The 23,844-nt window shown below is 39.7% G+C and overlaps 1 long non-coding RNA gene across 1 annotated transcript in view; it reads left to right on the forward strand.

The window, feature by feature from the left end:
* LOC109633985 (uncharacterized) overlaps window positions 1–20,973 on the forward strand; it is a 43,386-nt gene extending 22,413 nt beyond the window's left edge. The window contains exons 3-4 of the long non-coding RNA XR_002203028.2: window positions 20,108–20,199; window positions 20,328–20,973. This is a non-coding gene — a long non-coding RNA (uncharacterized lncRNA). The remainder of the gene's footprint in view (window positions 1–20,107; window positions 20,200–20,327) is intronic.
* The last annotated feature ends 2,871 nt before the right edge of the window (window positions 20,974–23,844 follow it).

Raw genomic sequence — 23,844 nt, forward strand, 5'->3', positions numbered from 1 at the left:
CGACTGAATTTTCATCTTTACAGTGTTTTGCTTAACCAGATATTTACTTGAAATGTTGACATTGTTTGTTTATTGCTAATCCACTAAATTCATGATTAAATACCTGAAACATTTTTATGTAAATTAGGAAAATAAATTAATTTGTGAATCATCCGACATGGATTTTTGGAGGCCAATACCAATATTAGGGAGTCAATAATGGATATATAAATTGGCTATTACTTTAAAAATGTAATAAAATAATTCCTGAGGTTATGTTGTCAAACCTTTACATACCAAAAGTGTAAGCCTGATATTTTTTAGGGTTGATATTTTACTACGAACTTTACTATAATAAAACAATATAAGCAAATATTCAGACCTTAAAGAAAATAAAGATTTAATAGACTAAAATGTTTAAATCTAAACATAAATTCTCATCTTTTCTGAATTGTAAACATCTTTTTAAACATTGCATTGATTAAATTTAAGCATCTTAAAGTTAGATATTAAAATGAATAACAGAATGTAACTTATTAAACTATATGACACAATTTCCATTGTCCAAAACCTTTCTCTGCTTTGATTATTCTGTAAAATTTTTCATAGTAGCAAACATAAACACTCATTTCAATTTGTCTGTGAAAGGCTCTTTTTATTATCAGCCAACCGATAAATCGATCGGGTCTTTAAAATGAATAAATATGTATAATGTTTATCCTCCACAGGAGATGAGTATGATTCCCTGCTGCAGTGCCGGTTTTGGTCCGGCTGACACTGCCAACACATGGAAGATTAAAGTGGCCGATAGGAAGTCTCTATTAAATTTGCATTAACACATTGTGTAAATCTGCTGATGATTGCCTCACAGAGACCCTGCGGTTCCGCGTGCCATCCTCTGCCTCTGTACACTGGCCAGATGGCCACTTCAGAATGAGATTGACACAGTGTTTCAAACTGATTTCATGGTAACTCTCAGGAGAGGGAGACAGACCATCCGCTCTGTTGGGAATCAGGATTACAAAATAGCCAATTAAAAAGGAAAGTGGTGAAATCTTGGCCTGATAAGACGGAGATTAAATCGGTTATAGTTTATTAGGCAAAATTACTTATTAGAAACTATTCCTCTCCAAACAGATTTCCATTACCAGCCCAACTCCTTTTTATCTACACTCCTTTATCTGATGGCTGCACTCTGTAATTATGAATCCCCCAAATAGCAATTATGACACCACTTGGACAGCATTTCCTCGTACATTTCATTCACTCTCCATTATGGCTTTGAAATACTGAACATCTTGAAAATCTCCCCAGAAGACAACAGATGGGCCCGACCTCGCTTCTACATTCAAAACACCATTTAAATCATGATGAAAATAATAAAAAACAAACACAAATCTCACTTAATCTGTTGCCATTGAAACTTAGGGGGGGAAAAAACAACAACAATCATGTCAGATTTCTGTCCTTATTTCCCAGCATCCATCATGTGCCCACCCGGTGCCACATGTAATTACTCCTAGAGAATGGCTGAGCAGATGCGAGGGCTGTGGGTGAGAGTGAATCAGGAGGCTCCAGCGGGTCTCGGCGTCCCTGGATAACTGGTGCCTGCGCTGCTTTGGAGGCATCTGTGCAGCACCTGTGGACGGAGCAGCACCCCACCTGCTACCAAACATATCAGCTGTCTATTTTTCCACTGAAGCCCCGGGCCTCCCCTGCAGCCTCTCCCCCAGGTCAGGCAGGTTCATGAGAAAGCCCTCTCTAAGCTTTTCTCACCTTCCACTAGTTCCTGCACATTAAAGAGCTCCTCAGCCGGTCCGAGGTTGATCTGCTACCTGGGACATTCTCTGACCCTGATGCCGCTTGCCCTGCCTCCTTAAACATTGCCAATCTCACACTGTCGCTGAGAGCTCTGAAGCCATTGGCCAACTGCAAAACACACATAGGCGGTTTATTATCGCTCGCCTCTTTGCTCAAACCAAACACTGAGCTCATATCTGAAGGCTGGCGCTGGATCCCTTCATTCTCTTCTGAGGGCCTGGAAGAGTCGCTGAATCAGATTGATATAGATTGAATTCTTACCCTGCCTATTGTGAACAACCATTTGTATTCATGAAATCAAAGTATTTACCTCCAAGATGTGCATCTACTATGTATTCGTACATATAGTGGAAGCTGTGGTGTTGATAACATGAAGCAATAATACCCGATCACATTTCCATCTCACCTTTCATCTGAGAATCCTAAAGCCCTTCACTTTGTGTGGAGATAACCAATCCTCTGCCACTACAATGCACACCAGAGTAATTGCAGCAGGGAGATGAGGATTCATTAAATTTTTAGAAATTAGAGCAAAGTGTTCCTGACAGTGAATTTAATACCTGTACCCCAATGAATTCTATGGCACATTTTTTTTTTTTTTACCATCATCCACTCATCATGGTTTGCATTTAGCTCCGTATGATAATTTCCTTCAGGAGACCGAGTCGTCTTATTCTGTCATTACAGAGAATGAAAGGGTTTGTATCTTCAATCGCTTTGATGTATCACCTTTTTCATTCCCAGCAAAATGCAGGAATGAATGTTTAGATTTTGCATCTGATGTTTTCTGCAATCTCAAGGTCTAACTGAAGAAAGTTACTCAAATGTTGCTGCTCTACTTTTTTTTAAATATAGAATTATATATAGTAAAACAGCTGAAACTGGCAAAAAAAAGAAAAAAAGACGACGCTGCAACAGATCTTGGAATCCCAGCATTGTTCTTATGTTGTATTAACATGAGTGCTTTGGAGCTCTGGCTTGTGATTGTTGGCAGGTCTTGGAAGTTACAGTGTTTGCAGTCCATCAGGCTGTTGTTTTTAATCTGGTGTTGGCACATCTATTAAAAAGAAGCTTCAGCTGCTCTATCAATTCAACAACATGGCTTAATGGAAAACTGGCATTGGTTCACCGTGCCATCTATGGCGAAACAGCATATGTGATGGTGCAGCCTCTGGTAATTTTCATATGCATGTTCATATGTTACTCTATACAGAGCAAATAAAGAGGGTGGGGGGCTTCAGCTGGTGGGGAAGAGGCTCCTCAGTGCAGATATTGCACAAAGAATTGTGATGAGGGATATTGGGAGACCCTATTTGATTTCATTAGAAGGAAAAATTAGATGAAAGTCTTGATCTCGGAGGACACTTAGCAGCGCCTCTGGCAAATTGACAGACACAATGCTGTTTGATTTGCAACCAAAACTGAACAGCTGAGTGGCAGCAGATGCATTTCACAAACAGAACATTTGGTTAAACAAATGATTTCTTCGCTTATTGATTTCCCTGGAATATCGCATGATAGAAAACACAGCATGAGACAGTATTTTATTTGCATCTGTGGTGCAATGATTTTTATTATAACAGGCATTTGGCCCAACAAGGCATGTGATGATGATGATGATGATGTGGCGCCCTTTTTCTGCATGTGTGAACTGACATCTCGTAAAACAGAAACCTCCACCAAGGCTAACAATCATTGTTTAGTTCTTCAAATAAAAAGGAAGTGGTGATGACTTCAATTATTTATTGAAGAAAGTGAAATAAAAATGAATCTGCGCCAACATTTTATGAGTTCTTCTCAATTCCGCTAATAACCAAAACAATCAAACCAACTAGAAGGGCGCTTAAAGAGCAAATACCTCCGCTAAAGCTAGCACCATATCTCACCATGTCAAAGAAAGTAAAATCAAATCCTGGGTGTGTCCTACCTTGGTCGTGCCCCACCCATCCGCAAAATGCCATGTATATCATTTTTTTGCAATAAAAACAATTGTAGCTCAATTTGAGGTATTAACAGTATTCTGTGCCTATTTTTGGGGATTCTTGATCACATGGGAACTTTTAATAAAACTGTATTCGTTTATATGTTATCTTCATGCATTTACACATTTACACATGGCCGTTCATCAGATCGATACAATAAAAATGAACATATCTGCATGAATGATCCAAAAAATTCAATAAGTAATCTTATCGTTGGACTGAAACTGCTTGATGTCACTTTGATGTGGAGAATATTTTAAACTAATGGCCCGTCCTGTCCCGTGGCCTTTTGATGAAGACAATTTTGCGTTTTTCGCACAATTACAGATCACATTTGCCAGCCCCGGGCCCACACACACATTTGTTTTCACACAGTGTTCTGGTCTGACTGGCTGTCAGGGTCTTCTTTATTCATCCGTGGCTGACAATCATACTTTATTGAGAATGGAAAAGTGACGGCTAATTGATTTTACAGTGATACCGATGGAGAGACAATGAATGTGCCATCAATTCAATCCGCTATTTAATGGCTCCAATTTAGTCTGTAAATGCTCGCTAAACTAATTTCACTGGGTGCAGCAATCTGAAAAGCTATCATATCTCTAATACCCTCCTATATATTCATAAGGAAAAGGGAATTTAGCCAATTCCAAGGTGTGGAGATGATCTGTTAGTGCAGTGTAAATGTTTAGAACGTGGCAATTGAGTTCATTTATAAGAATATGAAAAGTTTTATTGGCAGGGTCAGTGGAGTGGAACTGTTGGATAATAGGCAGTTACCGAGAAGTGTTTGAAGGCTACGAAGCATAGAGATGTCGGGAATAAAATGCCGGGACATACCGTAATCGGAAGCTAAACTGAAATTCTAAAATGGCACGGCTGTTAGATTCCCACTGATAAAAGGTTCAGTGGCAGAGGCCATTGCTATTCAACCATCTATTTATTTTCCTATGTGCAAGCTCTTCAATTTTGGCCAAAAGTGGGGAGCAGTGAGCCGCATATGCCAATGTGGTGTGAGATGGTGATGTGGATGCAATGGGCTCTATTTTCCCATCAGAGCGTTTCCCAAACCCAATCATCATCGGATATGGCTTTGACTCCGCAAAGGGAACAGGATGTTAATATGGCTATTCTCTCAATAAAGGGGAAATACACAGTAGTCTTTTTAAAGATGAGTTCATTCAATTCACAACACAATTCAGTGGCCGTTAGTGTGACCCCAATAATCGCTTCCCTTCCTCTGTCATTTCCCATCTTTTTAGCCCCAACACCCCGTTTATTCCTCCCTCTTGGCTTCGCATGGACAAACGCACACCAGTGTATATTTTATCCTTCCCTCCTCCTCTCTTTCTTCTGCCTTATCTTTTTCTCCAAGGTCTTGTCTTTGTTGCATCGTTTATCCAGGATTGCTTTTCTTTTTGTGTTTTTGTTTTTATAGGGTACGTGCATTTGAGGTCAGCGGCCACACATATTTTATTTTTTATTCAGTCCCCTTTGCTGTGGGTATCATGTAACCTGGATAGATTTCAGCAGGGACGCCTCTGATCACATCCTGTCACTATGGTGAGATCCCATCTGCAACCCCCTGGAGTGTCGTGCTTTGCTCTATAGCAAAGACCATTCCCACTCCACTGCTGTTTGTTTACGAGCTGCTGCCTAAACATCCATTTAGTGCTATTTGAGTGGTAATGTATGTTAGCTTGAATCGATGGAGCCAGGGTTGCTGAATTGGTTTTTATCTGTTATCCAAATCAAGGCATGAGATGACATCCCCAGATGAGTGTGTGAAAAGGAAAAAAAAAAGAAGAAAAACCTGAGATGATGATTTTTTTTTTTCTTATTCTTTTTTATCATAAATGTTAATAAAGTGGTGGAGACATGTTGAGCGATGTCTCAGTGGATGTGCATGGTGCAGCTAACGTTGGCAATTAGTCTGGAGGAGAGGATTCCACTCTGGGATATACAGACGTGAGAGATGCTGGTGTCAGAGCTTCATGATTAGTTTACTGTGATATTCCTTTTGGGAACGGTGGCCCTCCATGCCTGCATGTTCCCACGAGGACGAGATGTAAATATACCAGATATATTGTTGCCATCGAGACAACACTTAAACCTATAGCGGGCCTTATTGAGTCCCTTAAACCTGCATGAAATATTGATGTGAAACCCCTATTCTACTTCATAATTCATTCCTTTCTTGCATAACAGTGACAGCAGATAACGTGTCAACAAATATTCTTTTTTCAAAACAAAAACCATAGACTGCATTTAAAAAGTAATTTGAGTATTTTCTAAGTTTAATGTGTAATCCGCCACAACATCTTGCAGCGTCCGCCTGGTAATTTCACTGAGGTGCAAAATCATTTCTTTATTCATAAATTAAAATTGGAATTTAATAGGCTCCTCTTTCTTTTCGAGGGGACTGATTAAAATATCCATTATGAGATCAGCGCTTTAGTTTCTGTGTTGTGGATTAGTTTTTATCTTGACAGACATAAATTATGGAACTCAGCTGCTCTCTGAGGTAATTGCCTGAAATATATTCATTGTCCCGTTCTTTTCAGCCACATCCCCACAACAATTCTCCCACAGCTTTGATCTCAACACATATTTTCATTTTCTCATAATTTAAACCTTTAAACTTTTTCTGTTAAATTTCTACCTCTGCCAAGTAGGTTGTGTTTTCACCCTGGTGAGGTGTTTTCTCTTTATTTATTTATAAGGATTATTAAAGATTACGCAAAAACTACAAGATTACCTTGAAACTTGGTGAAGGGATGCAGTATAAGTCAGGAAAGAACCCACTAATCCGGATCTGGATCTGAGGGTGAATCCAGGAATGTTTTATCACTGTCTTTAACAACAGGCACATTTAGTGTTTGCAATTTAGTGCAGCTTGATTGAATCTAAAGGAATAATTGGACCCCGGTGGATGTACATGCTCGACAGATGCCATTCTAGTTTAGAATTTTATTTTCCTCACTCTGTCTGCTCCGACATTTGTCCCAACATGATTTGCTCAGGTCTGTGCGGGCCAATGTAACTTGGAAGGTGGCCTGCAGTTTGTTGATGAGACTGATGGCACCATGACCTGAATTAGATGGCTGCTGTTGCCAAATAAGGATGCTGCGACAGAGGCCGGGAAAATACCTTTAATCCCCAACAAACAAGCATCTTTGGCTGTGTTTTGTGTGTGTGTGTGTGTTTGGTGGTGAATCCATGCGAGGGCCGGGGTTAAACAGAGGCCCCCCGAGTAGCCAGGGGAGCCCAGCTCAACACAGATAAGGGTGATCATGCTGAAAATGACTCATAGGTAAGACCCCTATCTCTGGATACCCAGCTAGAACAAGCTTTATCAAGTCTCGTCCTGATCTGGATCTCTAAGACCAAACTGCATGAATTTTCCTCAGCTGAGAGGTTATATAGCAGAGCAATGGATGCTTTACTGCTTTTCACATGGAGGGCTTACCTTTAGCTGGGTGGAACCTGGGATTGTCAGGAGAGGTCATCCCCAACTTACACATCCAACTCATTTCATTCTTCAAGTCAAATTTAGAACAAAATGTCAATGGATAGGCCAACATTTTTATTTTACACACTCCGCAATTTGGCACTTATGATTCAGCATCGTTTCAATGCAATAAGATTCAAATCAATGTTATTTCTTGGCCGTCATGAGATCTGGTTTGAAACCCTTCTCATTAGATTTCAGTTCAGATTCCAACGAGGTGCTGATTGAAGGCTTTTACTCGCCCTTATATCCTTCTGCTCCACTCAGAACACATTGTACAGCAAAGCACCCAGCTCAGGTCATCTGAGTGTGTGGTGCTGAAGTGCACAAACCTCATTTTCGAATTTATTTCAATAGTGGAGAGGAGATAACAGTGTTTCAGTGAATCAAGAGTATTCCCTTTCAAATCACATCATCCAAGTCCCAACACACTTGACTCTGGATTAGAAGAACCAGATTAAAAAGCTCAATTTAATTAGAGTGAATGGATAGATCTACCACTTGAAAGAGCAATAAGTAAGGTCCCACTTATAGAGAGATATCTGCCAGCCCACTGAGGTCTATACACCCCAGGTAAAATTGAAGATGTAATCTTTCCATTGCAAGAATAAACTCCTCTGGCTGCCAGCCGGGGATACACACAGTCTCATGATGTGCCCTGCTTTCCAATCATAGGCTGAGGCCTTGTAGCCTTAATGTAGATCAATTATAGGGCAGAAGAGTCACTGTCACATATGATTCACAATATCAATTTCATGCTCTTGGAAACTGTTTGGCAAGTGTTCCCTCTTTTTACATCTGCTAACCAATCGCTAGGCGACGTCTCAACGTGAAAGACAATTTAATGGTGTGACAGTTAACCAGTGAGTGCAATGTAGAGGAGATTTTCCCAGTAGTGGCTGTCTGTCATGGCCTGATATTTATTTATTTGCTGCATAGCCCCGCACAAATAAAATGTCACATCTCATTTACACATCCCACCCTTTTGTGATGCAAAGATTCGCTTTAAATGCTAACTGTGGGGACCGCTCGGGCTGATTAAAGGCCCCTTGAAGCGTGCGCACATAATACAGTGTGGATGTTTTGAGAGAGAGCGGGCAGAGATGTCGCAGCAGCGAACATCCCCAAATCTTCAGCTCTGAATGAATTTCAATAAATAAATAAATAAGCAGCCAATCACTGGCTCGTGCTGGTTTCACAGACAGAAAATGTTCACGGCTTTTATGGAAAAGTCAAACATTTAGGAAAATCTGCTAATTTGCTGTCTCACAGAGCATCAGATGAGAAGATTAATACCACTCTTTTATCTGCCAATCTTCTTATGTCAAATTAAGGAAGCAAATATGTGTTTCCCCAAAATGTGAAACTATTCCTTGCCTTTCTTGGCATGCAACATATTTATTTAAAGAACAACAGCAGAAATAGCAAGAGAAATAACAGTACAACGTGTTGTCTATCAGACATATCATGCACTGTATTATCTCAGGAGGTCCACTGAGCAACTATTAGATGGAGCAGTACTCCTCAGCGTTCTCTGTCCTCACAGATTCACTCAGAGAACACGGGGGCCATTGATTTCTCTGTGCATCGTGCGAGGCCAAGCGCCGGTGCTCTCAGGAAAAGGACAAGATGCTCCCCTCATCCTTGGAGGCACAGGTTTAGAAAATAAACATGCAGCAGTGCCAAAGCCATTTCACATTCTGAAAAGGCGACAGTCCACTAATCTATGAATAGGGCGCCCAGGAACCCCAGTGACAAATGTTATCTCAGCGTGGCATAGAGGGTTCAAACCCATTCAGCCCCCGACTCACAGGCCACTGCTAAGATTATGTCACCATAATCCCCAAGCAGGCTTTTTGTTGCCTAGATGGGCAGGTGATTCTATGTGTGAGCAAAACAGCCCTGCAAGGGCAGCAAAGAGAAATTATTATTTATTCTTGGCATGACAATAGAGGTTTGGACAGTCAGAGTGTTGTCATATTGTATGAACACATTTGAGGTTTGGGGAGATGTAATTCCAAAGGTATAAAACTACTGTAGAAGCTGGATTTTGTTTTCATATCAGGCCTTGGCTTTTACCAGTATCAGCGGGGGGGTACGATCTGGGAGGAGGAAACAAATGTGTGCTTTTTTTCTCCTTTTTTTTAAGAGCTGATTGATAAAGTCTGTGTCTCCTTTTTCACTATGGGTGTGCAAACATTTTACAAGCACAGTGCGGCGCATGTTTGGACATAATATAGTAAACAAGCGGACGGAGACGCGGGGGAGTGGGAAGAGGTCAGCTCATATGGCACATACTGCTTTTCCAATCCCAGAGGGGCCACAACTTCCTGTGAAAAGGCTGTTTTAATTGAGTGCTATAGAACTATTGATAATCTAAAAGCAGCTGTTTTCATAATGGCTTGTCTGCTCACAGTCAGGATATATTTAAAAAAAAAGCTCATGAGCACCTACAGTATGTGTGGGATATGAAACAACCATTCAGCTGCTGGTGATTTGTATTGCCTTTAATTTAAATGATGATGCAGCCTTGGATGAGGTCACTCGCAGGGTTGTAATTCACGGCAAAGTAATTGAAGTTCCGTTATTTGGAGGAGGTTTGGGGAATTAATCGCTGGACGCTCAAGGACACAGAGCCGAGATGTCCAGAAATAAGACAGGATTAATTGAAAATCTTAATTACTTTCTAAGGGCATAAACATCTAAATATCAATTAAAATGTGTTTCCGCTGCACTTAGAGAATATGAGGAGCAGCGGTTAATTAGATGTAGAGACTGACGGGTGAACTCACTGGTTTTCAATATAAGCCCTTCAATTGAACTGCTATGATTTAAGGGCATAAATAATGCATGTGAGGCTTTACTTTCAGACTTTTTCCTGAGCATTTTCTACCTGTTATGTGTAAATGTTCATAGTCACTAATTCAAAGTTGAACAAAGTTGAAGGTTAGATAGATAATATAAAGCAAGGCGTATTCGGGTTATAATTCAAGTTTCTTAAATTATAGAGTGCATATTAAGCAGAGTTATATGACTGGGGCCAACAGGGAAATAATATCCTCCAGCCGCTTCGCTAGTGCTGTGCGGTTGACTGAGCAGATAAAAGCTTGAGTAAAAATGGCTAGTGGATGAGGAAATGTTTTGGAGGTGTAACAGTGATTGTTATTCAAGGGACACCCTTCCACCACAGCCAGCAGTGGGGCCTTGAGGCCTGTCTGTCATCTCACCGAATTTCACACTCTCTTATTTTTCCCCTCGTATTTATTCATTTATCTGTCATTTTTCTTAATTCCAGTTCATCTTTTGGGAATTGTTCAAGGCCCTTTTGTTTCACTGAGCGTTATTTACCCTCCCGCCCTCCTGCGGTAGCCACTGCTTTTCTGCCTCAGCTGAGAAAAGGGACCAGTCATGAGCCATTTAACCACGGGGAAGCAGGAGGGCCCCTCTAAACTGGTATTTCCGAACCAATCTAGGTAGTGTATTCGAATTGCAGAGTAACAAATGGACAGTGGAAGGGGTTTGTAATGGTGATTAGAGTCTGAAATTGGTTCAGATTTACAGTGTCAGTCAGAGATGGAGAGAGAGGAATAAGCAGTCTAAGCGGTCTAATGGATCCATCAGCTTGCTTCGGCTGCTCAGTGGGCCGAGTGGGGTCACCAGCCATCCGCAGGCACCACAAAAGCACTTCAATTTTGTTAGGAAATGTATCAATTTAACTGACTCGAGCGGCACACTGAAAACCTAATGAATCTGGACTCAATTTTCCAGCACACTGCCTCTATGAACTGGAGGAAACAATGTTGGTGGTGCAGGGGTGAAGTCGGGCCATCGTGATTGGCTGGCGCTGACTTTCCAGCCCTCGGTGCGACCAGTCAGGAAAACAGGGGCAGGCCTCCGTTTATCTAGCGATAGTGGCGGCACCGACTGCTGTCACTCATCTAACAATCACGTCATTAAAGGTAAATTGGCTTCTATTTCAGCGGGATGATAATGCTAATTGAGTGGCAAAACATAATACCAGGAACTGTTGTGTGCCGTTAAGGGGAGGAGGGGGACAGATTAAATGGCCATACAATGGTGGGCGTCAGGCATGGCAGATGTTGCTTTGTGCTGAGGACTGCATTGACATATCTCTTGCTTGTCAGGCCCGGGCTTTAGAAGAGACTTACAGGACAGGGGACCAGATGGTCTCATACAGAGGGTGAATAAAGCGGTTAAACAGCAGCACAGTTTAAAGACAACTCAGCTACAAGAACTGTGCTGGTTGGTAAATAAAAAAAAAAATTTTAAAAAAGAAGTGGGGCTGCTTTATCGATCCAGCCACTGCAAGCCAGACCTGGCGGACAGCTAATGAAGGGACCCCGGTCTGTGGTTTCACAGCCAGGCCCTGATCACTGTTCACTCTCCCTTTAGTGGAGCTGTCAGCCTGTGTTTTTTTTTTTTCTTACTGGCTGCAGAATGACAAAATCGGGGGCCAGCTCATTGCTGAGGTCAAGAAAAACTGCTAAATGGCTTGTATTCTCTTCATGGGAGTTTAGCCCTTTGATAGATAGAATCAAATGTTGCATAAGTAGATTAACTAACTCGGCTGCCACCCATTCGGAGGATTACCTTGACATTTTTTTAATGATACGGCACACCTTGGACGCTTGCCGGGAGCATCTGTAGTTTGTAATGTGCAGGACTCCGTAGCCTTATGTCTATGTGCTCTATACTTACACAGCATAATATAATGCTCACTGTCAAGCTGTTATGGAGTTGAGAGGCTGCCCCTCCACTTGACCTCACCATTATGGCGTGCACTGATCTCATTTGACAAAGCCGGCTGGAGCAGCCCTCGATGTCTGACAAGTCTTTGGAGAAAATCCTCCTCAATGCAGTATTAATATTAAATGAAATGAGAGTGAAGGTCCAGCTGTAATCAGCGAGCATCAGATCCAAGAGTGTGGTGTGGTCGAGTGTGTGGCGTCTTTCTATTAACGTCGGAGGAGGGGAATAAATGTATAAGAGCAGGTTAGCTAAGGTGTTCCAGGGGAAGAAAATGCATTATGCTTAAAGCAAAATATTATACTTATGGGGACTAAAATCTAGTCTGACTTTTATACCCGGTCTAAAATAATCTTCCTCATATTGCCACACAATACTTCTGCGAAAATAAAGCTGATTTATCTTTGAATCGTCTTTGACAGTATATTTTTCAGTCGATGTTTCCCTTGTTGTATTTGACTGTCGACTATTTATAAGACAGTTACAGCCCAAACTGCACTGAGACATCCTGGTCTCGAAAATGCAATCCGTTTTGATAAAAGGGACCGCTATTTCACTCGAGATCTCACCAAACCCCAGTGTGATGTGGGATTTCTGGGTATTTTGCTGTCTTGTCTGTTTTTCCTCAACGCGAAACAGAAGCGAGGCTTGTTGTTTATTTCAGCAGGAACAAACATAAACAAGCACATAGATTTGTGTCGAAGCCCCACGGAGAAGAGGAGTTACAGATGCTATTTTACAGGTTCACAGCGACTATTTTATTTTTTTCCTCTCCTGTCCGTCCCTTAGGTGTTTGACTGTGAGACATTTAATCGAGGGACTAGCAGTTTCATATCAGTAACAAAAATCAAATAATGCAAGATGATTTACTCCCCCTAGCAACTAGGGAGCGTACTCTTAGCAACCAGCCAAGCCCTGGGCTTCGGTGTAATCAGCTTGAAAATATTTCAATTATTGTGTTGATTTTAGTGGATTTGAGAGGCGGCTGGTGTGCGCCTCCGTACATTCAGCCCATGACCTGCAGAGGAAGGCATTGATTTAAACAGGTGTCAGAAAGGAAACGCAGAGGCAATTTAAATGGGAATAGGATGGCAAAGTCATTGAGCATTGTTCAGTGCATGTGTGACATCCACCCGATGCTGCCAAATCAATGCAGCTCAGCTGAACTAAAGACAATCTACCTGGTGGAATCATCTGTCTGCCGTGAAGCACCGGAGCAAAAGGATTGCTTTTATTTTCCTGCGTGGCCTCGTCTCTGCTATTGTTTGCACACAAACCAGACTCCTTAACACATTAAACTGATTGAAGACTAATTGGTTCTGTCACCACACATGAAAAAAGTGTGAAAGCTTATCTCTGTTATTATCATGAGCACAACTTTTAAGATGAAGAGTTAGAGGTTGTGTAAATGTCAGTTTCAGTGTCAATTAATTAAGTCCAATACAACAGGAAAACTGTTTTTGAATATTATGGTAAATATGTATAGTGGTTTAAATTTAGACTTTACCATTGAGGACACAAGCTCATTTTATATACAGTACTGTTGTTCTCTCTGGATAACGTGGAGGTTTTGTCTACTTGAGTCCATGGATTCAGCTATAGAAGCTTATATTCACTTTAATCAAGAAATGGTTTTTTTTTATTATTATTTGCGTAGTATTTGTATTTGTTTGTATTTTGTGTTTCTTTGGGGGAAAAAAATAATAATTAATTGCTCAGTGTAATGTGAACTTAGTTGGTTATGACTCAGTTAATAATATTTGCTGTATGATAAATCTAACATGCCTAAGCTCTGAAATGTGTTTTAGCAAAACTACATAAGCTATAAATACACACACACACACACATATATATACTGTTTCAAAAAGTTTAACATAGACTAAACATTTCTAGTCATTAGCTCCAGTTTATTTCTGTTGAATGAATGAATGTCTAATAATTTGTTTTTAAAAAGGGATTTTTCTCACATCCCTGAGTTTTAAATTTCCTAGTGTGTATTTATTCCAAATGTGAAAGTTTAACTTGGGTCAGATGCTAATATGTTAAAAAGCAAACTGCTTTTCTTCATGTTTTTGTCTCTTTAGCTCTTGTGATATTTTCATCTTTGAAGGGGCTAATTTTAGTTAAAAGAAAAAAATATGTTCTGGTTACTTATAGTGACACCATAATTTACAGCAATTAAATGTGTTGAACTTGTTTTGTGCTAAAGCTGAATCACTTGGATTTACTGCTTTAATCAAGTCTCATGTTGATAACAAAGCCCCCTCTGTTACAATGTGGGCATAACGTGTAGGTGTTGCTTGTTATGTGAGCTTGTGTGGTTTGTTTGGTGCAGAAATATGATTCCTATGGTTTCCTTTGGAAACAAATAATCACTCCTGTTTATTGAAAATGTAGAAGCACATCTTTGAATTGACCCTTTAGTCCAAACATACAATCGCATTTTCTAATGATTTATATTGGCATCTAGCTCAAATCGTAATACTTGCTTCATCTATGTGATTATTTGTGACTTTTAATGAAATCTGAAACAAGTATTCCAAATCAAGATATCTGAACTTTTCCAACTCATAACACAGACTTTCTCCTCTGTACCATCCCAAAAATAAGTTTTCTGTTTGTTTGTTCTTAAGAGGACAAACGTGCTAGAAATGCTCATGTCCACTGCACTGCAGGCAAACCTGCAATCTGACCTTCCCTCAAAAATCTATTTGCAGGAGCCACACTGTATGTACAGGAGAAATATATAAAAACAAATATGAGCAAAGTAAGTTAATGTATAATTCAGGAAGTGTAAACATTAGGAACCAGAGACTTCTGGATTCCTTTTTTTTTGCCACCCAACTTATAAACTGTTCTAGAGCAACAACTGCTGAGAGGTTTTCAAGAGGAACCAGATCATGGAGTAGGTCAAAGATGAAAGTGAAAAGAGTGATAACCTGCGGCTTCTGAAGGGTCTGATTCACATTGGAATACGACTCATAGCTGTGTTAAGCAGTGAGGACACAAGTACATCATAGACATGTTATATCAAGCAAAGCAAATATTTGTTTTTAAAGGCCCTGAACACCTGCACGGGATATTTTGGCTGATAACAGACCAGATAATTTTCATTTCTATCTGGAACAAGAAGAGGCAGTCACTTTAACTGACTCACCTTGTTTATATCACACAAATCAAACTTTAACGTGTAAATCATGATGCTCTCCAGCATGCGGCAGGTTTAAGAAGAATCTGAGTTACCTCTCATTCAGAGGATATTATTAGTTCATTGAGGTTTTGTTTGTTGGCTTTAGGGTAGCAGAAATGAATCTATCACTAATCTACTACTAAATTATCACACATGTTTTAGATAATTAATTTAATACAAATTTGAACATTTTCAGTTTTTCTTGATCATCATTATTTATAATTTTCTGACTTTTTCTGGACAAAACAACTACTCCATCAATCAAGAAACTCATTGACAGAACAATTGATAAATTGAAAACATTAGAAACTGCACAGATTTGCGCGAAACTTGTTGGAAGGATGAGACATGGGCCAAGAAAGAACCCATTAAACCTGGATCATGACAATCATGACAACTTTCTTTAACATATGTGAGATAGATATTATTATATGTGATTATTTTCCCAGGGAACGACTCATGGATCTTGCTGAAATTTTTTTTGCATGTTTAGGGGACTGATATCTATGATGTGCATAACAACAGCAGTAGTTTGATTGATTCTTGGCAGAGGTTTGCGCTCTACCACAGCGAAACACCCATCCTATTTCCCTGCCACCACCCTCTCCATGGCTGTACATGGAGTTTTCGGACCTCTCATTATTCCCAGCATGCTTTAGTTCTGCATCTTCAGCTTGTACATTTTGGCCCAAAACAATTCCTCCCCTTTGCCCTACCATTTCATTTTGGGCATAGATGTGTAGGGTCAAGGGTGTCCCAATTCTCTTTGGGATAGAAGGTTAGGGTTAGAATTCCAAGTGAATCACTGAGATGGAAGCACAATTGAAAAAACAAACCCACTAATGTGAGTATTATCTCTATTAAAACATGTTGGGAATTACAATAGCTATTCTATTATCTGAAGTTTAATATAATTTTACCGTCTTACTTTAAGGGCCAACTGTAGTTTATTGATTTAACGTATTGATTACTTTGGGATTTGTATGACTCAGTTATTGGCACAGATATCTTAAAATGAAGAAAAATGAAAATAACTTACTACCTTACTAGTCTACTACCAATATGTGAAAAACAAATCTATTTATTTACATTCTATGTCAACTGATTTTCATCTTAACGCCACCTGGCTCCTTATGAAGCTCATCTGAGTGACATCTTATCACATATTGGATTGGTTACACGTTAAAATATACATAGTCGCACCTCCACTCATCACTTGATTGAGAGCTCCTTCAACCACTCGCTGCTATTTTCACTTGTGTTGAAAGTCTCTTAATTTTGGGCGCTGGTAGTGAGTCTCATGAAAATGTGCTGAGTATTCTTAATAGGACCCTGAGGTGGAGGTTGCCATTGAGTTGATGCTCTTACTGTTAAAATATCTGACATCACTTACTGACTGAAGAGTTCTGGCCCATACTACACAGCACAGAGAGTGCTGCTGCAGGTCCCTGGGATTAAGAGATTTTTAACTTTTTTGCACCACACACTGGGAGTGTAACTTGAGAGCCTACTTTAGTCCCCGATGGGTCACAATTCCAGTCAAAACACTGAATGTTTCAATTTGTAGTTTTTAAAACTTTTATATTTTAGAATACTTTTATTTATACTGTCACTTTTTATTGGTGTGCAGAGCCTTACATAAAGAGTCTATGGTGTAGAATGAATTTGTGTTCATCCTACCTGGTTTATCACTGTTTTTAATATAAAATGAAATTGAATTTGCTTGATTACTATTTTATTGCTTTTTGATATTACTGTTAATTACTTATTTAGTTTTAATGATTGACTTAACTGGTGTTATTTTTTCATACATTACATGTCAGCTATTTTCAGACGTCTGTTTAGTAATGGACATAATATTTTTAAGCAGTGCAGCAACAAAACACACGTTGTGCTTTTACTGAAGACAAATTGCTAAAGAGTTAGTGATTCTATGAATGTTGTTGCCATGACAGAGATCAGAATTATATTACTGCTGCTACGGCCACATTTTTGATTTTCATAAAAGAAATATGAAAATGCTGCACAATTAAATTTGTTTAAAATCAAAGTCTTGTAAATCCATGTATCCGACTCCAGATCCTGACACCTCTCTCATGAAGAGCTTTTATTAGGTCTGAAAACACGACGGGTGCACAGCAGAAACGGAAAGACTGGGCTGCCTCCGCCTTTTGGCTTCCTGCTGAGGGTTTGCTCTTGCACTCAGAACATTTTAATAGATATATATGGAGACATATCAATGCAATGAAGTGGCTTCTTTTTGCATTATTTTAAGTTTCAACCATGCCGTTTCTGTAAATATCTATTGTAAAGTCTTCATCAAAAACAGCAGAAAGAGGAAATCAAAAAATTCTAGTTAGAAAGGTGCTAATGTGTGTGATCACATTAATCGTCTGACAGGATCTCACTTTCAGTGGTTAGTCCATTATGATTCACACTGATGTGAGGTCTAAGTGTCAGGTGTCATAATTTAATTGTGTTGTTTTCTATTTCTCAGGGATACTTGAGGGACTGTAGAGCCGAGTAATGCAGAAGAGTCCACCTCTGCTCTCTCTTTTCTTTCCCCCTCGCTCTCCTCTTAATTGGAGACACTGGGGGTTCACATCACTTTTCACTTTAATCTTGACCTTAGAAGATAAACCACTGATAAAGACGAGAATCATTATCTGCCCAGAGAATTCAAGGAATCATTTCCTCAGCTCATGTTCTATTCATTAGTGGGGAAAGTGCTTTTGTAGTGGAGGATATCTTGAATTTGCAGACACGCTGTAAGATCTGTGACAGATCGGGCTGTTGTCTGAGACTGTGTGTTGTCTGGTCCAAACGGAGCCTTTTAATGATGTTTGGATAGAACATTTGCCAAAGTTATTCAACTCCTTAAGTGTTGTTTGTATTGGTCTCAGCAGGTATCTCAACTAAAACAATATTGAAAATCTGAAAATATCTTGAAACAAGACCACACAGGAATCGTGTGAAAACGCACTCTGACTAATTTGTTAAATTAGACCTTTTCTGAGAAGCACTAACATCAATTCCATAACAAAATATAAATAATGACTTTCAAAAGGGGTCGCAGACTAACACAAAACAATGGGTTTTGCCTTATAAATTTGAAATAAAAAGACTCTTTTAAATGTATAATGTTAATAATGGGCTCACTATCAATCAAAATACTTATGCTTAATTTTCAAAACAGTGGATCCTTGAGTTTGAACAGACACTTGTTTCAAAAGATTGATGCTAAAATTCTAAATGTCTGGGGCCAAAAGTTAGCATCCCCATCATCTGATGATCTATAAGATATAAAACATTCTTACAACACTCTCAAAATTGGCTTTTTGCCTTCACTCCAAAAATAAAATAACACGACCTGTATCACATTCCAAATAATATCCAATAAATACTTAAATGGGGCCAGCAGCTTTTCCCAACTCCTCTCAAACTCCGGAGTAGAGTGGACACCAGGCGTCTCCGTAGCAAAGTACTGTGAACCCGTGATCACTACCATTCAAACGCCCGATGTCGACACCTGTATCCAGCCATCTTTGTAAAGGAGGAAGTGGAGACATGTCGTCCATCTTTATTTACTTTTTAAACCACAAAAACTTATAATTAACAAATTATCGGAATGTCTGTATTCCAGTCTAATTTTACAGATCATATCTGAAAGCATCTTCACACCCCACTACTTGAACATGGCGTCAAACAGTATGTGTCTGAAGGAAAAACTTGCATTGTACTGGGGAGGCCACTGACTGGCTTCCATCAAGGACAAAGTCACCTTCCTCTGGAGGAGAATCCAGTCCTCTGAGACTCACTGGGGCTTGTGAGTCTACTGCCAGAACTAGGTCAACTCACCTCTTTGCTGGAAGTTATACTATTATTTCCTTAATGTTGTTTCTCTCCCAGTGTGTGACTTTCCATGTGATTGACTTGTTTGGTGTATTCTCCGCTGCTGGCGACAAAACCACTGACAAACATGCGTGGCACAGAGCAGAATTCAGTAGCTATTGGTGCTGCTGCAACAGGCAGACATTAAACCACACATTGGTTTTAAGGGTCTTTATGTCACATAACGGATGTATTGTCAGGTGAGGGAAAAACATGCCATCCATCCATAATAAGGGATATATCTATTTTTTCGTATGGAAAAACATGGATAACTCTAACATTTATTTTTATAATAATAATTTTTGTTTAACTTGAAGATGTAAATATAATAGTTTCTTGCAGGTCGGTGCTGTCTTTGACAAAATAACATAATTATGTTTTCATTTTTTTTTACTGAAGCACAAACTGTGACAAGAAAATACAAACATGTCGCACTCTTTGATGCTCTGCTGGAAGCTGTGTCTCAACGAAACAAAGATTGGAACAAATTACACATTGATAGACGGCAAAAAATTGGATAATGATGCAATTTTTAGAAATTTTTACTTTCAACATGGAATGAATATTGTACATTTGAGTTTATAGTAGCTAAACTTATGACACTTTTCCCCACTGAGGAATCATGGCAATGGAGGGTATGATAAAGGAACAATAACACCCTAATATACATACATTTGCATACAGTGTATGTAAAAGTAACTAATGGCTCATCTCTTTATATTGATATGTTTCAATATGTATGATATGTATCTGGTCTTTTCTCTACTCTCTGTAGAGATACTGTAAAGATAATACTATTAGAAAGGGAGAATGTGATTGTTCTCTATGCATTTCTCTAAACTGCCCATACATCCAGCTTAAGAAGCAAATTATTTCCTCCCTTTCCTAATCACTCATTTTGAAAGCCCTGTCTGCTCATCGATAGCCAAGAAATTAATGTTATGTCCTAAAATGTTCCTTCCTCAGGTCCTCTTCCAACTGTCAATAACGTGTTGGGGGGGAAGGGATCCTCGGCCGTCCTCCTTGATGGCTGATGGATATGCTCACACCTCCGAGAGGTAAACAGCATTGATTCTGCCCCACTATCACCTCTAATTTGCTTCCAGCCTCTGCACAATAAGCTCCTTTATGACTAATCACACCCATTTACAGGACTGATGCAGGGCTTTTTTTTTTTTATTTTCAGAAGTGTGCCTGAAGCTCTCAGTCTCACTGTGTCAGTATTGAAATGTTTCTGGGCTGTCACATCTCACCACTTCCTTGGCCCTAATGTGATCGATTGGGACGGCTACAGAGCCATAACATGCTCCTCTACAGAGCACTTTTATAGTAACATTTCAGGCCCAGTTGAACCCTCCATCCCCTGGGCCATTAAAAGAAAAACTGGACCTCAAGTGGATCTCTGAGTCTGGTCCATCCCTGAGCTTACAGGCACGTTAATGACAGAAATTGTACATGTCAGTACTACCAGAGAGCCCAAGGATTAAATAATGTGCATGTAATAGTGAGATCTGAGGTCTTGGCCTGGATGTGCTAAGAACATTTGCAATACCACTTTAATGACTAAAGGAAAGAGCCGAGTCTGAGACTGTTGCCTTGGAGGACATGTCAAGCCTTTCATGGGAACCATTTTTAATTGCAACCAAAAATGTCTATTAGTGAAGTCTCCCCTTAGGCACATACTGTATCCATTATAGAGGTCAAACTTTTAGGTTGGAATATATCATTGGAAAGATTTGATCAAAATATTGTTATTGTCATTATTATTATAAAACTGTTTGTATTAAACTCAAACGATCAGATCATTAACTGTAAGTGGGGGAGTTAGTAAAACTGTGACAATAAAGCACTTATTGTTAAAGTGTTCAAATGTTATCGTGGAAATGCAGTCATTTAACCCTCTGAGCTTTATAGATATATTTATAGATTGTCATGTGATCTGCTGTAGTGTAGCTTTACATCATTTTGTCTTTTATTTTGTTTGTTGGTTGTTTTTAATATTGCTAAATGGAGCAATTTTCAACATTTTCCTTGTTGATCTTTTAAAAGCTACTTTCAAATAGAAAGTAATCCGGATCTAGAGAATTTAAAGGTTCAGTGTGTAGAATTTAGTTATATAAAGTAAATAAGTTGCATGCGGCAGCTGAATACTCCCGATCAAAATATAGAGTATTTAAATTTAAAGGGCCAATTGAAACCCACACACAACTGAAAACATCACTAGGATTCTTTTATATTCAATCAATTATATTCATAAGGGGACTGTTAGCATTGGTATACACGCTACTGAGTCCCATCCTAGTTTTTGAAAGTGACATTTAAAAGCTTTTCATGATCTCAATCAAATTTGCAAAATTGTGCCACTAAAGGTTTTGTTTTACCTTTGCATGGAATTTATATTCATATCATTATAAAGGCTGGATGGTAAAACAAATGCCAGTAAATTCCATGAATTCAATTCCAATCCTCACTTTAATCCTGTTATTACATCCATTTGTGTGGAATAACTGGAACACACAGGATGGCATTAGCCCTGACAGTGGTAGCAGATGGCCCATGGGACATGTTTGCCAGATTTAAGAGTTAGAAAGCACTGACGCACGCAAATATATTTGGGCAGTGTTGCTTTAACATCTGAGAACACTATTTAACTCATCCCATCTCAGGAAGTTTTCACACTTCACACTTCATTAACCTCTGGGGCACAGTTTCCCTGGGAATACGTGGAAGGGAAACGCTTGACTTTTTCATATAAATCACCAGCAGGCAGTGACAACATTTACATGCAGGCAGTACTCTAGATAATAGCTGATATTCTGGTTAAGGTGTGCTTCAGTAAATGCTGTTTATATTCGCTTTCACGTCTCCAGCACAATACCCACGTACATGTGAATAAACAAAAGTATCCCAAACAGTGCTGTGAAAGGCGCACAAGCACTAATCGCACAAAACAACAATAATTGGGATGAGGTGAAATTTACTTGTGTCCGTGTCCCTGGTTAAACTGACATATGCCAGGTTCCAAAGCATGTGTTTACACAATAGTGTAACACGTGCATGGAGCCCAGTAGAATTCATTTTCATGTGTTGACTGCTGTGTGCATATAGCCTTAGAGAACTTTCTGAATTTTAGATTTTGGAAGGGAAAATTCAACAGTATATCTTATAGATATGATGTTTACATTTACCAACCCATGAAAAGAATGTCATAGCCAACAGTTTATATTGTTGTTGATAGAAATGATTATTCTCTAAGAAATGAATCTCAAATCAACATCCTCATATCCCACCAGCCTCTAACAAGCTTTTTCTGGAAGTGAACCTTTGGTCATGCAATTTTGTCAAACTACTGTTAAGAGGTAAAGAATGACTCTTCCTGCTTAAATAGTTTTCTGATGGCCATGTGTTTATCACCCCATATGAGTGCTGTGCGCTGCAGGCTGGCTTCTGCCTCCTGGGTTACCATCATGTTGTACCCAACAATCGCATCCGATCCACTTACCTCCGCCAAGACATTTTGATATGTCTTGAAATCCAAAATGTCCATTGTCAGAGCTGACAGGCCAATCACAATGGCACCCTCCGCTCCAACAGCAGGCTGAACTTCAGAGCTGGAACATTTTGACATGTGTCTGTCACATACACATGCAAAGTGAAAATTGACATTCAGTCTGAATGCATGCAGCTTGCTAAACTTTGACCAACTGTTAAAGCTTCATAAATCTTTTTTTGACTTTTTGCCCAACTGTGGTCGATATGATGCTCTGAGAATTTGTGCATGCCTCTAAATCTGCAACCGTTTCTGCTGTTCTGAGAAGTCAACATGGGACTGTGGTCTGGAGCCGTATCCTCTTCTTCTTTGGATCACAGCAGTGTCTTTGCTTGGATGATACCTCTGCAGGCCGCTGGGATGTGGTTATTGAACAAAAGATTCATCTTCCCCAAGCTTTCAGGCAGAAGCTGAGGATGTTCCACCTCCAGGGTTCCTTTTATGAGCTACATGCAGCCTGGTGGAGATTCACATAGATCCAGCAAGAAAATATCAGAGAAATTATACGCTTATTGAACTTTGTAATCCCATACTGGGACCTCGAGCATGGAGGTTACCTGGCTGCAATTATTTGCCAGCTGCTACAAGTAGCAACTAGTTGCTGCGTGGACACATAAATGGCATAAGCAGAAAACCACATCTCTCTTTTCATTATCAGGACCCATGAATCCTGCAGGTGTGTGGGTCTGAGAAGCAAGGTGGTGTGTTACTCTCCCCTCGATGGATACAGTTCAAAACAAAGCTCCTGTGCCCCAAATGCTAAAGATCTTGAGTCTGCAGCACTTGACTAGGCAGCAGTTGAAGGAATATTCGGACCAAACTTTGCCAGGAAACTAAATGTTAATTCACTGCTGTTGACTACAAAAGCTTTGCTTAACGCTGAGAGGTCTCCTTCCCATTCCTGCACATCATTTAACAGCTCAGTCGTACCCTAAATGCCGTTTTTATTAACCCAGCTGTACAACAGCCTGTTTCTTGGTTTTCTTTGTTAATAATATGTTGGAAAGGCTCATTTTCATCATGACAGGAGGCCTGCTAGTCCCCCCCCCCCTCCCCTTCATCTGCTGCCTCCTTGAACTATTGTTTCAAGGCTAAAGTTTGTGCTGCAGCTTATCGTAGCTACTGGTCGTCACACACTTAACCAAACCTTTAA

Source organism: Paralichthys olivaceus, chromosome 5, assembly GCF_024713975.1.
Source record: "Paralichthys olivaceus isolate ysfri-2021 chromosome 5, ASM2471397v2, whole genome shotgun sequence".
Lineage (NCBI taxonomy): Eukaryota > Metazoa > Chordata > Actinopteri > Pleuronectiformes > Paralichthyidae > Paralichthys > Paralichthys olivaceus.